The 19,114-nt window shown below is 49.5% G+C and overlaps 2 non-coding genes across 2 annotated transcripts; one reads left to right on the top strand and one right to left on the bottom strand.

Moving 5' to 3' along the window:
- The first annotated feature begins 7,873 nt into the window (after positions 1-7,873).
- On the top strand, positions 7,874-7,956 carry TRNAL-UAA. The gene has a single exon. It is a non-coding gene; the product is annotated as a tRNA-Leu (tRNA).
- A 7,154-nt stretch (positions 7,957-15,110) lies between these two features.
- On the bottom strand, positions 15,111-15,183 carry TRNAV-UAC. Its single transcript has one exon. It is a non-coding gene; the product is annotated as a tRNA-Val (tRNA).
- Positions 15,184-19,114: the final 3,931 nt, after the last annotated feature.

Below are 19,114 nucleotides of genomic sequence, written 5' to 3'. Positions count from 1 at the left end.
CTCACTCCACTGACATTGCCAAAGTCCAGGAATTCCTGACTAAAAGGACATTGAGAACTGACCCTGGTGAAGAAACAAAGAATTGTACACTGGCAAGGAAGAAACTTATGGGACCCATGATTGGGAATGTGGTATTAATTGACTTTTGGGGTTTAATCTACAGGCTGTGCCCTGTGTTTTGGATAAATCCTTCAGTATGTATTGCCCTCCCTAATTAGATTTTAAATGACATTGCCCTTATCAAGTTTTCAAATCACTTCTACATACCCAGATTGCTCACAAGGGGATGCCATTAGATTAGCACAACAGAGGGCCTGGGTTATTTCCTCTGGAAAGAAAGAGGATTGAGCAGATCCCTGTGGGCTAGAGCCAATATCTAAAAGCAAAGAACATGATCAGAAATTGGGCCAACTAGAAAAGGCTACTAGCCTTATTCTTGAAACTCAGCTATTTTAAGTACAGGCTGGAGTTGGTGAGTTACATGTCATTTCAGCCCTTAGTTCTATGACCCAGAAGTTACTGACAGAGATGGTATTGAATATCACTGAGGCTGGGAAGGTATTGCAGTGGGATCTAGACCAGACTTGGCCCACTGCCCTTACAGATGCATCAGGAGTACCATCTGATCTGTGGTCATGAAGACATACTTGGACACTTTCTGGATGGAAGTGGGGACATTCAGAGTGCTCCTTCCAAGCATATGGACCGGTTAGGGTGGGTGTGGGCTCCCACATACCGAATCCTGCTGGGTCCATGGGGAGCATGCATATGGGACTGAATTATTCACCGAGACATCTGGGAAATTAAACCACTTGGTATACCTACCTGATTTATAGTCAGTGTCCCAATCCCTTAGTTGTTAAATGAACATTCCACTCTTTTGTCCATGCATTCATTCCTGGGTTGGGGGTAACTAAGCTCAAAAGAGCAGTTGTACATATATCTGTAAAGCTTCATTGTTTTTTGTTTTTAAAGTTTGAGAAAACTCGCCAAAAGTTTGTTGAGTATTCTCAAAGGGGGGAATTGTTGGTGCCACTAGGCCTGAGTAAACCAAAGTTGTGACTTTGGGCCTGAAGTGAACCAAAGTTCTTACATGCTGTGAACTTTAACCAGCCTAAGATGCTAACAGACTGTAAGCAAAATGTGTAGCTGTCAGCAATCTCCGCTTGCAAATGTAGGAGTTTGAAACAGCAGAAGCGGCGGGGAGGAGGGGGAGAGGGGGAAGGAAAATTTGTATGCGTTTGTTCTGTGAAGGCCAAAAGATAAGCCTGTGGATGAGAACTTTTCTAACACGCTGAAATGTAATGCCTAATGTAGCTGTTGCTGGGAAGGGAGGGGTGAGGGGGAAAACCGAACAAAAGGCTTACACAAACAAGGGGGGTATAAATGTTGGGACCCCGCCTGCGAGCGGGCGTGCAGGATTTGAGAATGCTATTCTCCCTGACACCTTATTTGGGACTCAAATAAACCTGGTTTTGCTTCTCCACCCTGGTGTGATAATTAGTGCGACGCACACCGGGCAACGAACCCCGCTGTTGCTCCGCCTTGGGCTCTTTGAGCTGGCAACAAGGCCTATGAACAGGGTGAGGTAATGCCAGCTCCAAACAGTCATCAGTTGTGAGTAGGGTCCCAAGAATTCCTGGGATTGTTTTCAATCAAGAGTAAAATCAACCAAACTTATATTAGATTCTTTTATGTATATCCTGGGTTTGGAGCCTTTGGGGTTCACATTTTCCAGCTTTTTTCTACCACCACAAAAGCTGACAATGCACTTTTTTCTTCTTAAATTAAAGCTGTGGGTGTTTAAGAAGAACATCAAATATCACGAGCCTTGTGGTAAAATCACCAGAGCTGGCCACACCAATGATGTGAATTCAGCCAGAAAACATTTTACAGAAAACTTATCTTAGATTGTTTGCTGTATTTTTCAATAGTTCCCCCTTTCAACCTGGGTGGCTAGCCAAAAATTTGAGGTCTGGTGGATTGTTCTAATTAGGAGGAGAAATTGATGATGGAGTTAAGCATTTCTTTAATGCAGTCTTGTTTGTTTATTATCACAGGGTGGATGGGGTCCCTTTAAGAGGGAGCAGATCCAGCACATCTGTGCCTCATTAGCAGCCTTGCCATGGGGCCTGAGAGAGGGCAGCTGTGGCAGAGGGAGCTGCAGAGAATTAGACTCCAGCAGGTTGCAGAGAGCAGATGGCTACAGAAGAGCTTGAGACACCAGGACAACAAGACTCCAGCCAAGTAGGGCTGGGAGTGGCCAGCGAAAAGCAGGGAACTGAGGTGGATGGTGTGGACTTTATTTTGAGACTTTGAGTTTTGTTTGTAACTGAACTGTTAATAAACCCAGACCCTAAGGAGGGATGTTTGCACAGAAAGAAGCCAGTGTGTGAAGTCTGAGGAGCCCAGGAACAAGAGAAACTGAGGCTACCTCTGGCCGTGAGGGGGTGTGTGGGAGGCAGCCACAAAGAATGTACAAAGTCCTGTTCCCCTGAACTCAGTAGGAATCAAACAATGAGAGATAATGTCATTGCTTACGGTTCCCAGCACCATTCCAGGCAGCACTTAGCTCCAAAGCTCTCTCCTAGCTTTGCTCAGGGCCATGTCCCAGTGCTTGTCTTGACTGTGTCCTTGGCTTTTCTGCTCCTTCTCTGTGTCTGTTTCTGTGGTTTCTTGCTGCTTCTGTCACTCGTACACACACTTCTTCTTTCCATTACTCCATCACCTGGGGTCGGGTTGTAACACCATCATGTACCATCTTTTGTCCTAGGTCAGGGGTGAACAAAATTTTTGGCCCGAGGGCCACATCGAGGTTGCAAAACTGCCCCCCTAAACAGCCTGGCCCCTACCCCCATCTGCCCCCTCCCACTTCCTGCCCCCTGACTGCCCCCTCAGAACCTCTGATTCATCCAACCCCCCTGTTCCTTGTCCCCTGACAGCCCCTCCTGTGACCCCCTGCCCCAAACAACCACCCCGGGACCCAACCCCCTATCCAACCAACCTGCTCCCTGTCCCCTGACTTCCCCGATTCCTATCCACACCCCCACCCCCTAGCTGTCCCCCCAGGACTCCCACGTGTATCCAACCTCATAGACTCATATACTTTAAGGTCAGAACGGACCATTATGATCATCTAGTCTGACCTCCTGCACAATGCAGGCCACAGAATCTCACCCATCCACTTCTATAACAAACCCCTAACCTACGTCTGAGTTATTGAAGTCCTCAAATTATGGTTTGAAGACCTCAAGCTGCAGAGAATCCTCCAGCAAGTGACCCGTGCCCCATGCTGCAGAGGAAGGCGAAAAACCTCCAAGGCCTCTGCCAATCTGCCCTGGAGGAAAATTCCTACCCAACCCCAAATATGGCGATCAGTTAAACCCTGAGCATGTGGGCAAGACTCACCAGCCAGCACCCAGGAAAGAATTCATTATAGTAACTCATATCCCAACCCATCTAACATCCCATCACAGGCCACTGGGCATACTTACCTGCTAATAATCAAAGATCAATTGCTAAATTAATTGCCAAAATTAGGCTAGCCCATCATACCATCCCCTCCATAAACTTATCAAGCTTAGTCTTAAAGCCAGATATGTCTTTTGCCCCCACTACTCCCCTTGGAAGGCTGTTCTAGAACTTCACTCCTCTAATGGTTAGAAACCTTCGTCTAATTTCAAGTCTAAACTTCCTAGTGTCCAGTTTATATCCATTTGTTCTTGTGTCCACATTGGTACTAAGCTTAAATAATTCCTCTCCCTCCCTGATATTAATCCCTCTGATATATTTATAAAGAACAATCATATCCCCCCTCAGCCTTCTTTTGGTTAGGCTAAATAAGCCAAGCTCTTTGAGTCTCCTTTCATAAGACAGGTTTTCCATTCCTCGGATCCTCCTAGTAGCCCGTTTCTGAACCTGTTCCAGTTTGAATTCATCCTTCTTAAACATGGGAGACCAGAACTGCACACAGTATTCCAGATGAGGTCTCACTAGTGCCTTATATAACGGTACTAACACCTCCTTATCTTTGCTGGAAATACCTCGCCTGATGCATCCTAAAACTGCATTAGCTTTTTTAACGGCCATATCACATTGGCAGCTCATAGTCATCCTGTGATCAACCAATACTCCGAGGTCCTTCTCCTCCTCTGTTACTTCCAACTGATGCGTCCCCAATTTATAACTAAAATTCTTGTTATTAATCCCTAAATGCATGACCTTGCACTTTTCACTATTAAATTTCATCCTATTACTATTACTCCAGTTTACAAGGTCATCCAGATCTTCCTGTATGATATCCCGGTCCTTCTCTGTGTTAGCAATACCTCCCAGCTTTGTGTCATCCGCAAACTTTATTAGCACATTCCCGCTTTTTGTGCCAAGATCAGTAATAAAAAGGTTAAATAAGATTGGTCCCAAAACCTCCCTCTGTTCCCTGTCCCCTGACCATCCCCGTCCCCCCCCGGAACCTCCGCCCCATCCAATCGCCCTTTGCTCCCTGTCCCCTGACTGCCCCAACCCCTATCCACACCCCCGGACCCTGACAGGCACCCTGGGACTTCCATAACTATCCAACTGCCCCTGTTCCCCATGCCCTGACAGCCCCTCCGTGAACCTCTGCCCCATCCAACTGCCCCCTGTCCCCTGATCGCCCCCCTAAAACCTCCACCCCATCCAACTCCCCCGTTCCCCGTCCCCTGACCGCCCCCCATATCCCCCCAGAACCTCCACCCCATCCAACCGCTCCCTGTCTCCTGACTGCCTCCCGGGACACCCTGCTCCTTATCCAACACCCCCGCTCCCCGCCCCCTTACCATGCCACTCAGAGCGGCTGGACTGGCAGCCACGCCACCTAGCCGGAGCCAGCCACGCTGCCTGTGCAGCTGTGGGGGAGGTGGGACAGCAGGAGAAGGACCAGGGTCTAGCCTCCCCGGTCGGGAGCTCAAGGGCCGGGCAGGACGGTCCCGTGGGCTGGATGCGGCCTGCGGGGCCGTAGTTTGCCCACCTCTGTCCTAGATGGCACTAAGGTCCACCTGCTTCCCATCTTCTTTGATGCCATCCATCCATCACTTCCTCAACCTTCTCCTTCCATGCTCTCTTCAACAGGTCTCCTTCATTCATCCTCTGTATAGGTCACTACCAGCAAAATTGCACTTTCTTGATTTTGTCAGCCACATCATGAACTTTGACTTCCCCCGCAGTGCTTTCATTGTGTTTGTGAACTCCTCTTCTGGTTTGAAGACATCTAATCTCAAACAATTGTAGGTGTTGAACCTGCCGTCTCTTTGCCACTCAAGCTTCTGCACCAGACAGCATTAGAGGATGCATCATTGTTCTGTACAGTTGTACTTTCAGTCTTGGTGGCATACTCTTCTCATAGACATCACCTGAAATGTTATTCCACACTCTTCCAGCACTCCCTAGTCTAGACTGGGTCTCTCATTCAAACTTGCCAACTTCTGTAATCCTGCTGCCAAGGTACTTGAACTGCTCAATCTGGTTTAAATGCATGCCATTAATCTCTGTTACACCTCTACTGACCCGCCTCACCTCAGTTTTAGTCATGCTTATTTTCATCCCACTCCTGCTTACTCGTCATATCACTGGTTTACCATTTCTTCTACCATCCTTCCTTTGAGGATGCCTTTATTGCTATATTGTCTGCATAGAACAGCTTCTCGCTTTTTCCTATTGCAGTGGTTCTCAAACTTTTGTACTGGTGACCCCTTTCACATACCGAGCCTCTGAGTGCAACCCCCCGCCCCTTATACATTAAAAACACTTTTTTATATATTTAACACCATTATAAATGCTGGATCCAAAGCAGAGTTTGAGGTGGAGGCTGACAGCTTGCGACCCCCCCATGTAATAACCTTGCAACCCCCCTGAGGGGTCCCGACCCCCAGTTTGAGAACCCCTGTCCTATTGGGATCGTCCCGCTGACATAGTCCACCAATCTGATAAACAGCAGTGGACGGTGGGCTGACACTTGGCGTAGTTGGCCTTTCATTTCAAAAGGACTCATCATTCAAGAACATGCTCAGATCTGTTTTTTATGTGATCTGTGTAGGGCATTCACCATAGTTGGTCAGTCCTCAGACACTCCATCTTGCCTTCGCACTGCCCACTTTACTGGATGCCTTTTCTATAAAAGCTACTCTGCTGGCATTCTAGCTGCTTCTCTATCTCTTACTGTATTACTAGCATGGCATCTGTGGACTTCCTTATCCTTGCCTACAGCCGAACAGAACAAGAACATATACACACACCCTCTACTAAAACAATACCCAGCTAAGCCTCTCTGCCCATGCACTCCAAATTCCTGAGCAGCCTCCCATGGGCCTCTGTGATGGGTGGTGAAATGTGCCTGTCTTTGCTGGGAGCCCCATATGGTTCCACCTTCTGCAGAACTTACCTGTGTAAATTCCCTGTCCCCGTTGCCTATACACTTGTAATGTGCAGCATCCCATTTCCTGGGTGCGTGCAAACACACCACTGCAGTACCCATGTCTTTAACAGATGTCCCTGGCTGATTTAGGGGCTCCTCAGCTCCTGCAGCCTCTCCTCCAGCTCTCGCTTTAAACATTCCTCCGGTATCTTATTTATTCATTTGGCAGCCATCTGGTTCCATTTTGACTCAGGTGAAGCCGGCCAGCAAAAATGTTCCCCAGTGTCTAATCAACTGAAACTTTCCTTCTTGGCACCATCTTTTCAACCACACATGGAGACCCTGGCATTCCCCATGCCTAGCTGGACTTGCCCAGGAAGCAAAGCATTTCACAGAGTGCTACCGCTGAGGCCCTGTCCCTGAGCCTTTGACCTAGCAGTCTACATTTAGTAGGGTGACCATATTTTCCCAAAGGGAAAATGGGACACACCATGAGGGGTCCAAGGCCCCACTCCACATGGGGCTGGCCTGAGCCCTCCCTGCCTCCTGCCTGCACAGGGCCAGCCTGAGGCCCCCGTGGAATGGCCCGAGACTCTCTGCCTCCCTCCCACGCAGGGCTGGCCTGGCCCAAGCTGCTCTCCTGAGCACCTCCTCCCGTGTGAGGCTGGTGTTGTCACTCCCCGCCCCCTGCGCACGTTCCTCCACTCCCTGCTAGGGGTCGCATCCCACTTTTATGGCAAAACTGTGCATCTGTCCCATTTGCTCTTGCCAACAAGGCTTAAAAAAGGGACTGTCCCAGCCAAAATAGAACATATGGTCACCCTAACATTTAGCTTTCAGGATCTCTCTCCAGATCACTGGTACCAAAATGGACCACAACTGCAAGCTCCTCCTCACTGGTCTGTCTAGGTGTCCCCCACAATGACACCTGGCAGGCAAGCCACCAAGCACTTTACACTGTCACCACACACCCTACTTCTCCTTGCCTGATGATCAAATCTCATTTCCACAACTGCCTTCACCTCCCTGCTGTAATCCACAGGGGACTGGGGAGAAGGAGACATGGGGGAGAGGGGGGAAAGATAAGAAAATGTAGAGCAAAGGGGTACTATTTAAACACTGCTGCTTCAAAGAGAAGCTGCTGGTTTTACTGAAGTGGGCCTCAAACTCAGGTCTCTCTCAAAAGAGCCAATACACCACTACACTATGCTACTTGCTAGCAGATAAGGGCCCCTCAGGGCTCTATTTAACTGTGATCCTTGTAGCTGTGGTAGGCAGGATCTCTGTAAATTACAGTCAGGAAGAAAGAGTTGGAGCTCAGAAAGGTATGGACTGAGCTGAAAGTGCAGGAGGGGGAGAACAGGAAATACCTGTCCTCACAGCTTTCCCCTGACTTGCTAAAGAGTCAGGGAACCTTGCAGTGAATGAGTCATTGATCCAGGGAGCAAAGCTCACTATGGCAAAAACACCAAGCTGTCAATCACCAGAATGGCCGAGTGGTTAAGGCGTTGGACTTAAGATCCAATGGACATATGTCCACGTGGGTTCGAACCCCACTTCTGGTAGAAGTGTTTTTTCCCCACCCAACATCTCCATTTAACAATAAATAAAACCCTTTTCTTTCCACAGTTCTTGACTCCACTTGACATTCAGTCATCACACTGAATAATGCTAAAGTAAATGATTAACTTAGGCCCTCCATAGCTCTGGTTTAGCTTTTTCTATAGACCTTGTCATAATATTTTATGATTTCCCTTGAATTCCTTGATCTGGATTGGATGGGACTTGGGGGGGGGGGATATTTGTAGCGCTGCTGAAGGAGCTACTTCGTATCACCACGCCCCTGAATTCTTCTCCAGGCCTGAGGCTGGCATGCTACCCCATCACACCACAAAGTTGCTCACATGGCGAGAACCCAAAGTCACGCATCACAAAATGCCTAGGAGCTGGTGTCTGGATGAAGCCTGTATCACAGAAAAAAGAGAGAGCTGATCCCATTGGTCCTGAGGGATCAGATAGTTCTTCTTGATGTGGAGCAGGGCTAATTTTTTAATCAGAATGCTATGTGGTGCTAAGTCTCCAAACGTCCAAATAACATGTACGCAGTTACCTTTATCAACCAAGCTTTGTCATCTCATCCAAAAATATCGAGTTGGTTTGATAAGGCTGACTTTCCATAAAATCAGGTTGATTGGCATTAATTATATTCCCAGTCTCTATTGATTTAATCCTGTATCAGCTTTTCCAGTATTTTGCAGTGGTACGAAAGAAGCCACTCCATGTTCCTGGAATACTGGACATTCTGGGAACAAGGCGTGGCCCAGCCCTTTCCAAGCCTTACCCTGCCCCCACCAACGTGACAATGCAGTTGCGGTCACAGCATAGGAGAGGTGTCATTTGTAAGAGCCAGAGAGGGCGGAGTGGCATTTCCCCATCCAATACCCCACAAAAACCACATCCGTTTTTGTCCCAGTACCGGATGTGGGAAAAAACCTCTCAAAAACAGGACTGTCCAGTTTAATACTATACAATTGACTTCCCTACCTGGAACTAATCTCAGGCTAAGTGCTCTATAATTACCTAGATCATTCCGTCAGCCTTTTTTGTATATTGACACAACATCAGCACTCTGCCAGTCTTCTGGAACTTCCTCAGTATTCTAAAACTTATTAAAAATGAACCAGAGATCTCCTCAGCCAGCTCTTTTAGCACTCGGGTGCAAACTGTTTGGGCCTACTGACTTCAAAATGTTTACTCCTAGCAGATGCTATTTTATATCCGTCTTAATTACGAAAGGATTAATAGCTCAGCATTTTCATGTGCTATGAATACATCATCCTCTTCCTTTCCAAATAAAAATGTGAACATTTCTACATCACTAATAACTTTCCCATGTAGCTAATCTCCTGATTTTTGGGGTCTGACCTATGATTAAGACAGCTGAGAAATTGTGTAAGAGTCTGTTGTATTGTCTGGGGACTAGTGGGTCTTTAAGACTCAGCCTATCCAGCACAGCAATTTTCAGGCGCTAATTTTCGTTTTGCTGGGGCAGACGGTGTTTGTGACACTGTCGCCTCTCCACCATTGAGCTGACTCCAAATGTAGCCCTTTGCAGCTGAATATCACCCCATTGGACCGTCCCTAGGGTGTCTGCATTATGACAGGGACAAGGAGGGCGTGACAATACCTTTTACTGAATTGACTTCTGTTGGCAAGAGACACATCTTTTTCTGCTTACACAGCACTCTGCTTCAGGTCCCTTCTCTCCGGGGCTTCAGGGCACAGGGTTTACAACAGGTATTTGACCTCTTGGGGTCGGCTATACTGAACATGAGAAGAAGTGTGTCTAAAGATGCAAAGAAATTGCATGAGATTCTATTGTCTGAGGAGTAGTGAACACTTGGCTATTACAGTTTGAGCCAGCTTGGTGGTGTCACACAAACACCATCTGCCCCAGTGAAACAAAACTAGCCCCTGAAAACTGCAAGGTTGAATTTTTTTAAACACTGTTACTACTGAGACTTGAACCCAGGACTTGTTACATGTAAAGCATTATAGAACCTCCCTGGGGGAAACATTTTCCCTCTCCTGCCTTCCTACCCACCGAGGGATCTTACTTGAGTGTTGGGGTCTACAGCAGAGTGGAGAGAAGTGAGTTCTTCTCGGGGAGACACCCTGAAAGGGGGCATGCAGCATTATTTTTACACTCTACTGTTCTTGGAAGGTGAGTCTAGAGGAGTGCAAACTCCATGTGTCTGTAAACTTAATTTCACTCGAGGAAAGATGTTTAGGTGGGATTGAAATGTGTATTCTGCAAAAAATCCTATGTCTGGGAACCTCCTTCTCTTCTATGAGGTCTGTTTTCTAAGCTGGAGTTCAGTGATCTATGTTCTATAATATGCAGGGTGAAGCTGGGAAGAAAGGACAAAAGAACCAATAAAAGAATTCATTTAGCTTCTCAGCAATGTCCTTTGCTCTCGCTAGCCCCTAGTGACCCCATAGATCCACCAATTCTTTCACAGGCTTCTTGTTCTCTTTCAAGAATCTCTTGTTTGATTTTTACATCTTTAGCTATTTCCTCTTCTAACTCCATTTTGGCCCTTCTCATTTCCTTCTTAATGCCTGCTGTCATGTATGCTCCTGTATTAATGGCTTCACTAGGGTCCGATTGTGACAGTCCCCTGGTGTTATCGGACCGGTGATCTGCTAGGTCACTCTAAGCCTTGACTCCGGGAGCCAGCCTTACCCTACTCTGCTGTAAGAATCCCCACTCCTGGGCTGTTCACGCACAGCCTCTGGCATGTAAGCTGCTCCTTGGATTGTGCAACCGAATGACACTAGCCAATATCTCTGATCCCAGACACAACCCTAGGAACCTCCGTCTTGCAGTGTCCAGTTATGCCTGCCGGATGCTGCAAGCTTATATGACTTTGTCAATTTAACAAAGAATTGATATGCCCTTACAAACTTAGATGCTTCTCACCACAGGCTGGCTGGCTGCCCTTCAGCCAGGCTCTCCTCTTTGATCAGCGCTTCAGTCACTTGGTGGTGGTGGTGTATATAGATGTAGGTGGAAGCGAAAGGAAGAGCATGGCAAACGTCTCTCCCTTTTATCAAGTCCTTTCTTCCCTCTTGGCTTTGCCCCCCCTCCACAGTCAGGTGAGCATTATCTCATCGCAGTCCCAAACTGACCAAGGGAAGGGGGGTGACTCACTTGAGAGTCCAACAGATCCTTTTGTTGCTGCCTAGGCCAGCGTTCTTTGTTCCTGTGAGGCTGGGCTGGGTTTGTCCCATACATGCCCTGATGAGGTGTGAACTGCCCCTCTGCTCCTGGAGAGTTTTTGCCTGGGCTTGCTTTAAGCCATGAGGATACATTTTCAGCCTCATAACTATATACATGAAATTATAACCTATAAGCTTACTATAACTTTACTATAACATCACTATACCAACCATGCTCAGATCTGTTGGTTACAATTTTTTATTTGAGGTTGTCACTGAAAAATGACTTTTATTTGGATGATGAAAACCCCCAGAATGTTGCTAAACGTGGTAATTTTCTTCCCAACATTTCTTTTCCATCCAAAAACAACTGATGTGATTCACACCAAATTTCCTTGAACCATCCATGAAAAATAATGGCTCTTTCTGCTTTAATTACCTACTGATTTTTATTTTGGCCCTCCTGTTTCCCATTTATTGACTAAAAGGTGTAGCCAGTTGTCCAACTACATTCGTGGTTTGCTCTTAAAATGTTCAAGAGACCAAATAATTGAACTTAGCCAAAGACAAATCAGTACAATATGTAAAGGAGACATACCTAGCTACTTCTCAGAAGCAAATTCTCGCTGCATATTCACCTTACACAGAACATATGCTTCAAACACATTCCAGATAGCAGTATTTATCAGATGATTTTACAAGTTACAAAGCTTTCTAAAGTCACTAAAATCCAACCCATCAGTTTGTTCTAGTTCCTTAACTTGTTGTTCTTTACTTTCCTTATCTTTGTTCTGGATATTAGCATTCCAGGTACTGGTCCACGAAGGTATCAGCTTGTACCCTGGCAACAGATTAAAGTATTTTGCCTTTGATAAATTTCCTATTGTCTAATGTCAAAGCTGAATTCAGCTTTGCAAAGTGTTGTGGGATACTTGACATGGGTGCCAGAATTGTGGGGAAAGCATAATACAGTTGGTTAACACTTCCCAACAGTCACACGTGTGTGTGTGTGTGTGTGTAACATGCATATACCATCCACATAATACTTATTAATGTGGTGTATACTACACTTAACAGAGATGATTGGCTAATACCATCCTTGACTTTGTGGGTTTCTGAGCCACATGCCATGAGCACATGAAAGAACATTTTCCTTTTCTTCCTTGATCTCACAGTGACACCTGCTGGCTACTTCTCTATTGTAGCACAGTGCAAAGGGACCAGCTCCCCAACGGTAGGGGAAATGATGCTTGATGCAGGTCTGGGGCAGGTGGGGTGTGATGTTTGCTGAAGGAGAGGGAGGCTGGGGCGATGGGTTGGTCACAACATTAACTCCCCAGAGAATGGGGGTGATGGTTAGACTGGGGGTGGAGAGTCAGTGAGGGGGAGGGGATGAATGTTACCCACCATAGTGGGTTGGGGAGTGGTGGATTATAGTGAATAGGAATAGGGTAGTATGTCTTTAAATAGTCACAAAACATCTGTTAGTCTATAAGGTGCCACAGGATTCTTTGCTGCTTTTAAATAGTTTGTGAGCCCTCTAGTGGAGCTCAGTGTCTTTGAAGTGACCAAATCCCAGCCAGCGAACAGGAGCAGCTAACAGAGTTTTGCGAGGGAGTTCTCCAGCTGAAGGAGGAGTGACTGTGTGAATCTTGGGATGAGTTTGTTGTCAGTCTGTTTGTTTGTTGTGTGCTTGCAGCTTGACTGAAGTATATAGCGTGCTCTGTTTGTTCAGGGGGCCATGTGCTGAGCCTACCGGCCTGCTAGGCAAGGCTGAGAGCTTCTTAACGAGGCTTTGATCCCTAAACTGTTTAGGGCCCATCAACCCTTAACCAGGGGTGGGGCTACTCAGGGAGAACAGAGATTTAAAAAGCCCCCTCTTAAGTGACCAGAGGAGCTAGTGAACATGGGAATTTTGCAAGGGAGTGGGAAAGCCAGATTCACCAGATGAACATTCTCTAGACTTAGGCCAATAAAGACCCTCCCACAAAACAAAAACAAAACCCAACAAAAATGGCTGCAGGAGTAAAAAAGAGAATGCAAGTAGAAGTCCAGTGGCAGAGTTTATTGCACTGAATGCAGAATGTCTGATTGCCAGCCTTGGGGGCAGGTGGTGTACGTGTGCATTCGGTGCAAGGAGCTCCTGGCCCTCAGAAACCAAGTACAGTCTCTCTGATGTCCACATCAGAGAGACTGAACTGGAGGAGCTAAGGGAGACAGAGTACACAGATGAGACTTTCCAAGACACGGTAGAGTGGTCCTACCCGCAGTCTGACAGCCTCTGTGTTGTTGAGGAGGATGAATGTCTCGGAGAAGGAGAACATCAAAGTGGAGTGGAGGGAAATGATCCCATATTTAGGAACCTCCTTCCAGATGATGTCATGGTATCTTCTCACACTGAGGATACCTCTTTGTGGGAGGGAATCCCATTTATTACATGTCTCTTCCTAATAGTAATGGGGGATTTGATCATTAGCAATATAGATAGCTGGGTTTGTGATGACTGGGAGAAGCACATGGGGCATTGCCTGCAGGGTGCGAAAGTTGCCAATGTCTCGAGACATCTAGCCAGGCTATGTGCGGTGCTGGGGAGGAGCCAGTGGCCGTGGTACACATGGGTACCAGTGACATGGGGAAAGGTAGGATAGAGGTCCTGGAGGCCAAATTTAGGCTGCTAGGTAAGTGATTAAAATCCAGGTCCTCCATGGTAGCAGTCTCTGAAATGCTTACAGTTCCATGTGCAGGGCCAGTTAGATAGGCAGAACTGCAGCATCTCAAGGAATGGCTGAGAGGATGGTGTAGGAAGGAGGGGGTTTGGTTTGGTTTATTAGGAACTGGGGAACCTTTTGGGAAAGAAGGAGCCTATATAGGGAGGATGAGTAGCCAGGTTCAAGCTCCTGCCTCTGTTAAACTAAATTATATCTAAGAGCTGCTACTTCTTGTTTTTTGTTTTTTTTTTGGTCTCTTGTATGTTTTCTCCCCAGGTTTTAGGCATCTGGTGCTGTTTAAATGAACATGTAGATATAGCTACAAAAGTATTGAAACTACAGCCAATACAATTGCTTGGATTAGTGATTTGCAGCTATAGGAAAAAATTTAGACTGAATAACAAGGTAGCACATCAGATTTTTTTTTAATCTGAGGGTCTAGGGTTCAAGTCCCTGTTCAGGTGATGCCAATGACTTTTTTCCCCCAATCCCCACATGTATTAATGACCATGCCCTGTGCCCGCCCTTTCATTGACAGTGGCTCTTAGCTTATCAGAAGAGCGCCTGCCATTGGGAGACTGCCAGTGAGAAGTTTGGGAAATAGCTGAGCTGAGCACCCTGGCAGTACAGCCCCTCCCCTCCTAGGGTTCTGTACCCCATGAACATGGCCCAGCTGAGTCCTGCAGCATTACCAGGCGGATGGACAGGCTGGATCCTTCTCCCTGGGTGTACAGAGGCTGCAGACCATTGTTGGCTCTGGGAAAAGGCCAGGGCCAAATGACCCCTTGACCACTACCCCAGTCACCCTCTGGCCCTCACCCACATACCCCAGTCCTCAGGCACTGCTGGGAAACCCTTCTCTCTCTTCCCCCCTCATGGGCAGTTACATCCATCACCCAGGAGGGATTGTCTCCAGCAGGGGCAGGGCTCAGGGGCAGACACCTGTGAGGGGGCAAGAGGCTCAACCCTCAACCTGGGAGTGGTGGGGGGATTCTACTGACCATTTTTGCCTTGCTTGGAGGGGGGAGAGGTCTGGTGCTGGTACCTCTGCCAGTTCCTAGTGAAGAGACAGGGCCCTGAACCCGCAGGTTGCATCAGAGAAATGGGGGCTGGATGTAGTACTTGCAATGGTCACATGGGGGCAGCACAGACTGCTGCAAGCTGGGGCAAGTGGCAGAAGCAATGGCTGGCAGCGCCTCTCCCTTGCTGGGGGATAAAATCAACCTCTGATGAGAGGTACATCAGGCTCCCTTGCATTAGTCATAGCTGCCCATAAAATCTCACATCATTGGTTCTACTGGGGTTTGAACCCAGGACCTTCTGCATGTAAAGCAGACGTGATAACCACTACACTATAGAACCATATAATAGAAAAAGAGCTCCACCTCCCCCTTTTGTCAGTCCAGGGGTCATACAGCTGCTGTGGGCAGGTCCAGGAAATGCTGGGCGTTCACCTTGCCCAGTGCTCAGAGCACTTTCCTGCCTGTGGGAAGCCACACTGCTAGGGTCAGCACATGGTTACTTGCAGATTGCTTGCTATGACTGGGTGCTTCCCCCTGGACGGTGCAAAGTCTGCCTGCATGGGGCCGGGGAAGTGGGGTTGGGAAGGACCCCGGAGCAATGGTGTATGGCCAGTCAGCTGAGTGTACCAACCCCGGAAAAAACAGTCATGCCCAGAAAGGCTCCCCCTCTGTCGCTGCTCCAATTTGCACCAGTTATAGAGTGACCTAAAATAACTGGCATATAATAATGCCCCACTTTTAGCTAGCACTCTTTAATCGGTAGCTCTCACATAGCGTTGCAGAGGATGGCAAGGTCACTGCGTCCATTTCACAGATGGGGAAACTGAGGTGCCGGGAGACGAGGGTACTCACTCACAGTCACCCAGCCAGGCTGAGACTGGTAGGCAGGGCTGAATCCCAGCCCAGTGCTCCACCCACTAGGCCAACACCTCCAGCACCCTGCCTGTGTGAACAATGCTCCCTGCTCCCAGGCAGCACCAGGGCTAGGAGACAGTGCTGCACAGAACTTGGGGAGTGCTGGTGGGGGGGGGTCTTGGGGAGGGCTGGATAAGGGATGGGGATCAGTGGTAGGTGGGTGAAGGCTTCAGGTATCGGAGGGGAGGCTGGCTCAAAGGGTAGTGGATGGTTGTCTGGGATGTTAGGTGGGGGCTGAGTAATGGGGTGTTGGGGGCAGGGCCGGCTCCAGGCACCAGCAAAACAAGCAGGTGCTTGGGGTGGCACATTTCTAGGGGCGGCATTCTGGCACCAGCCATCATAGGTGCCGACTCTGGGGCATGGGGAAAAAGTGCCCCCGCTGCCCCCACTTGCCGCCCCAGCTCCCTTGAGCGCCCAGCCGCCACTTCTCTTCTCCCTCCCAGACTTGCTGTCCAGGAAACAGCTGTTTTGCACAGCAAGTCTGGGAGGAAGGAGAAGCCGAGTGGTGGGCGCTCGAGGAGGCGGTGGAGTGGAGGTGAGCTGGAGTGGGGAACGGTTCCTCTACCCCTCCTTACTTCCTGCACCCCACCACCCTAGCTCACCTCTGCTTCACCTGCGCCCCTGAACGTGCTGCTGCACCGCTTCTCCCCCCTCCCAGGCTTGCTGTGCGGTGGTGGTGGAGTGGAAGTGAGCTGGAGCGGGGAGCGGTTCCTCTACCCCTGTTACTTCCTGCGCCCCACCACCCTAGCTCACCTCCACTCTGCCTGCTCCCCTGAATGTGCCGCTGCTCCGCCCTCCCTCACCTGAGAGGGAGTGGGGAGAAGCGGAGCGGCGGCACACTGGGGGGAGCAGGCACAGCAGAGGTGAGCTAGGGTGGGAGGGCGTGGGGGCCCCCAGGAAGCAATGGGGAGGGAAATGCTGCACGCCTGGGGGAAGAGGCGGGGCTGAGGATTTGGGGAAGGGGTTCAGAAGGGGTGGAGTTGGTGAGGGGCCAGGGGGCATGAAAAAAAAGGGGGGCACCAAACATTTTTTTGCTTGGGGCGGCAAAAATCCTAGAGCCAGCCCTGGTTGGGAGGACGCAAAGAGGGGCTGTCTCCGGAGAGCGGGTGGGGCCATATGGGGGGGTTAGGAGGGGCTTTCAGGGGAGAGGTGGGAGGCAGGATGGGTGCTGGGGGGAGCCGCTGGCTGCTGCAGGGAGGGGGGCTGGCGGCTCTGTACTGCATGTGGTCTGGGGGAGCAGGGGGGCACAGCTGATCTCGCCCCAGGCTGCCGCCTGCAGCTCCACGGCTCTGGCCATCCCCTGCCCCTCGCTCGCTGTCTGGCTTTCCCTCCATGTCATCCTCAACCAGGCTGGGGGGAGGGGGGGAGGGAGACCTTGCCTAGTCAACTTTGGGAAGACAGCGGCATGTATCTTTCCCCCCCCCCCCCTTTGCTCTGGCTAAACCCTATTGCAAACATTTGAGTTTTTCCTTTCCAAGCCGGAGGAGGAACATCTCCCTCTGTTCCTGCCCCCTTTGATGTGTGCAGGGCTTAATTTGTGCCGGGGGAGCTTTTTCATTACAAATTAAGCACTGACCCCACTCCCCTCCCTCTGAAATGGGTTGGGTGTGCTTGGAAAGGCTGGGTCTTTTCCCCTTGAGCAACACTACAATCGGACTAGGCTGGAGAGGAGTGTCCCGCTGTGAGTTCCCTGTTTGTGCAGTAGCACCATTTGCATTCACCCCAGGCTGCATGTGTTTACCGTAATTAATTACTTGGTGGACAGGCACTCACGGTAGCTGGGTTCTAGTCCCAGGTCACCCTGCAGGCCAGTGGTTAATTCCTACCATCCTTTGTGCCTCAGTTTTCCCCTCTCTAGAATGGGGATAACAACCCTGCTCTGCTACTGATCTAGCACTAGGTGTCATTATTTCTGAAGGCAGCTTTGCCCCTAACCTTTCAGCTTGCAGGAGTAGGTTGAGGAGTTGAGTAGCAGGATGAATCTCACTCTTTCCTTGCACTATAAGTTGGTGCAAAGGGAGGGCTAAGCCAGGAAGGATAGCCCCATGGGGTGCGGCAAATCCTCCCCCTAATGCATTATATGAGTCAGTTTATTTTGGTGATTATCCCGGCAGCTCCCTGCCCTGCACCTCCCCCTCCCAGCCCTCCAACCAGGGGAGGCATGTAGTCGTATGATCTGAAACTGACTCTAGGGGGCACCCATGGGTGCAGCATGGAGCAAAATAGGTTAGTGGCAGGAGGGGAAGCAGCAAATAATAGTTTGTAAACCCTAGGGCTAGCTCAGCTTGGTAAGCAGCGCACGCCTCCCAGAGCCCCCCCGTTATCATTCTGCTGGGCCCCTAGGGGACATAATGCTGCCTTCCACCAGTGGAAGAGGATTTGGGGACTTAGGGTGCTGCAGGCCCCTCTGCACCAGCACCTGTTCAGCTGCAGAGCAGAAGAGCTGAAACCAAGAGGAGCCTGGAGCCATGCCCCACCCACCCAGGGAGCTGTATTCCTCTCCTGTGTTGGTGGGGATATGGCAGGGGGGTGGGGGGGGGAGAGAAGAGAGGAGTTTCCCTGCTGATTCCCCACCTAACACCCCAGCCCAGAGAGGGTCCATAACCCCCACAACTGATGCCCACCTGCCCATCGCCACCAGTGCTTCAAGGAACAGCTTCCAACCATGGCTGTGTGCATGATGCTAACATGAGCAGGGCCAGAGCGTAGCAAGGGGGATATGTGGGAGAGGGGACAACAGGGCATTCTGTGGGCAGAGGGACAGGGAATGATTTCCCCCTCCCCCGGTGGAGTAGTCCATGTGCCAGTAGCAGAACATTTTTTGAAAGGAGACCCTTGTTAAAACATTGCCAGCCCAGCAGTTAGTGTCCCTCTCACCCCAACACTGCATGGCCCTGTTTGAACAAGGGGACAGCTGTCGACTGCTGCGGAGAGTACAGGGAGACAAGGGGTATGGACTGGGCCTAGCCCTCTGGGCCTACCACCAACCCGCAGAGGAAGAATTGGCAGAAGCCAGGAAGTGGGGTCCTAGGGAAGCCAAGTGATGATGGAGATAGGAATGGGGCGGGCGGGCGTTCTTTGCCCTCTGCCTGTGACATCCCCTTGCAAAATCATACCCCCACCCTCAATTTTTCCATAGAGCTTAAGCCCACTCTGCTGGGCAGTGGAATGAAGGGAGCATGTCCTAGCCCTGCAGGCTTCTGTCACCATATACAGCCCACCCAAAGGCCTGTATGCTGAAGAGGAGGAGAGAGACACCTACACAAGTCGAGAAGGAAAAGCAGGGGGCTGGATGTCTTCACTCATTCTATGACCTCTCGCTCCAGGTACACAGATGAACCTACCATAACCACAGG

The sequence above is a fragment of the Mauremys reevesii genome, unplaced genomic scaffold (genome assembly GCF_016161935.1).
Source record: "Mauremys reevesii isolate NIE-2019 unplaced genomic scaffold, ASM1616193v1 Contig2, whole genome shotgun sequence".
NCBI classification, from domain to species: Eukaryota; Metazoa; Chordata; order Testudines; family Geoemydidae; genus Mauremys; species Mauremys reevesii.
This window is presented reverse-complemented; position numbering and strand designations above follow the sequence as displayed.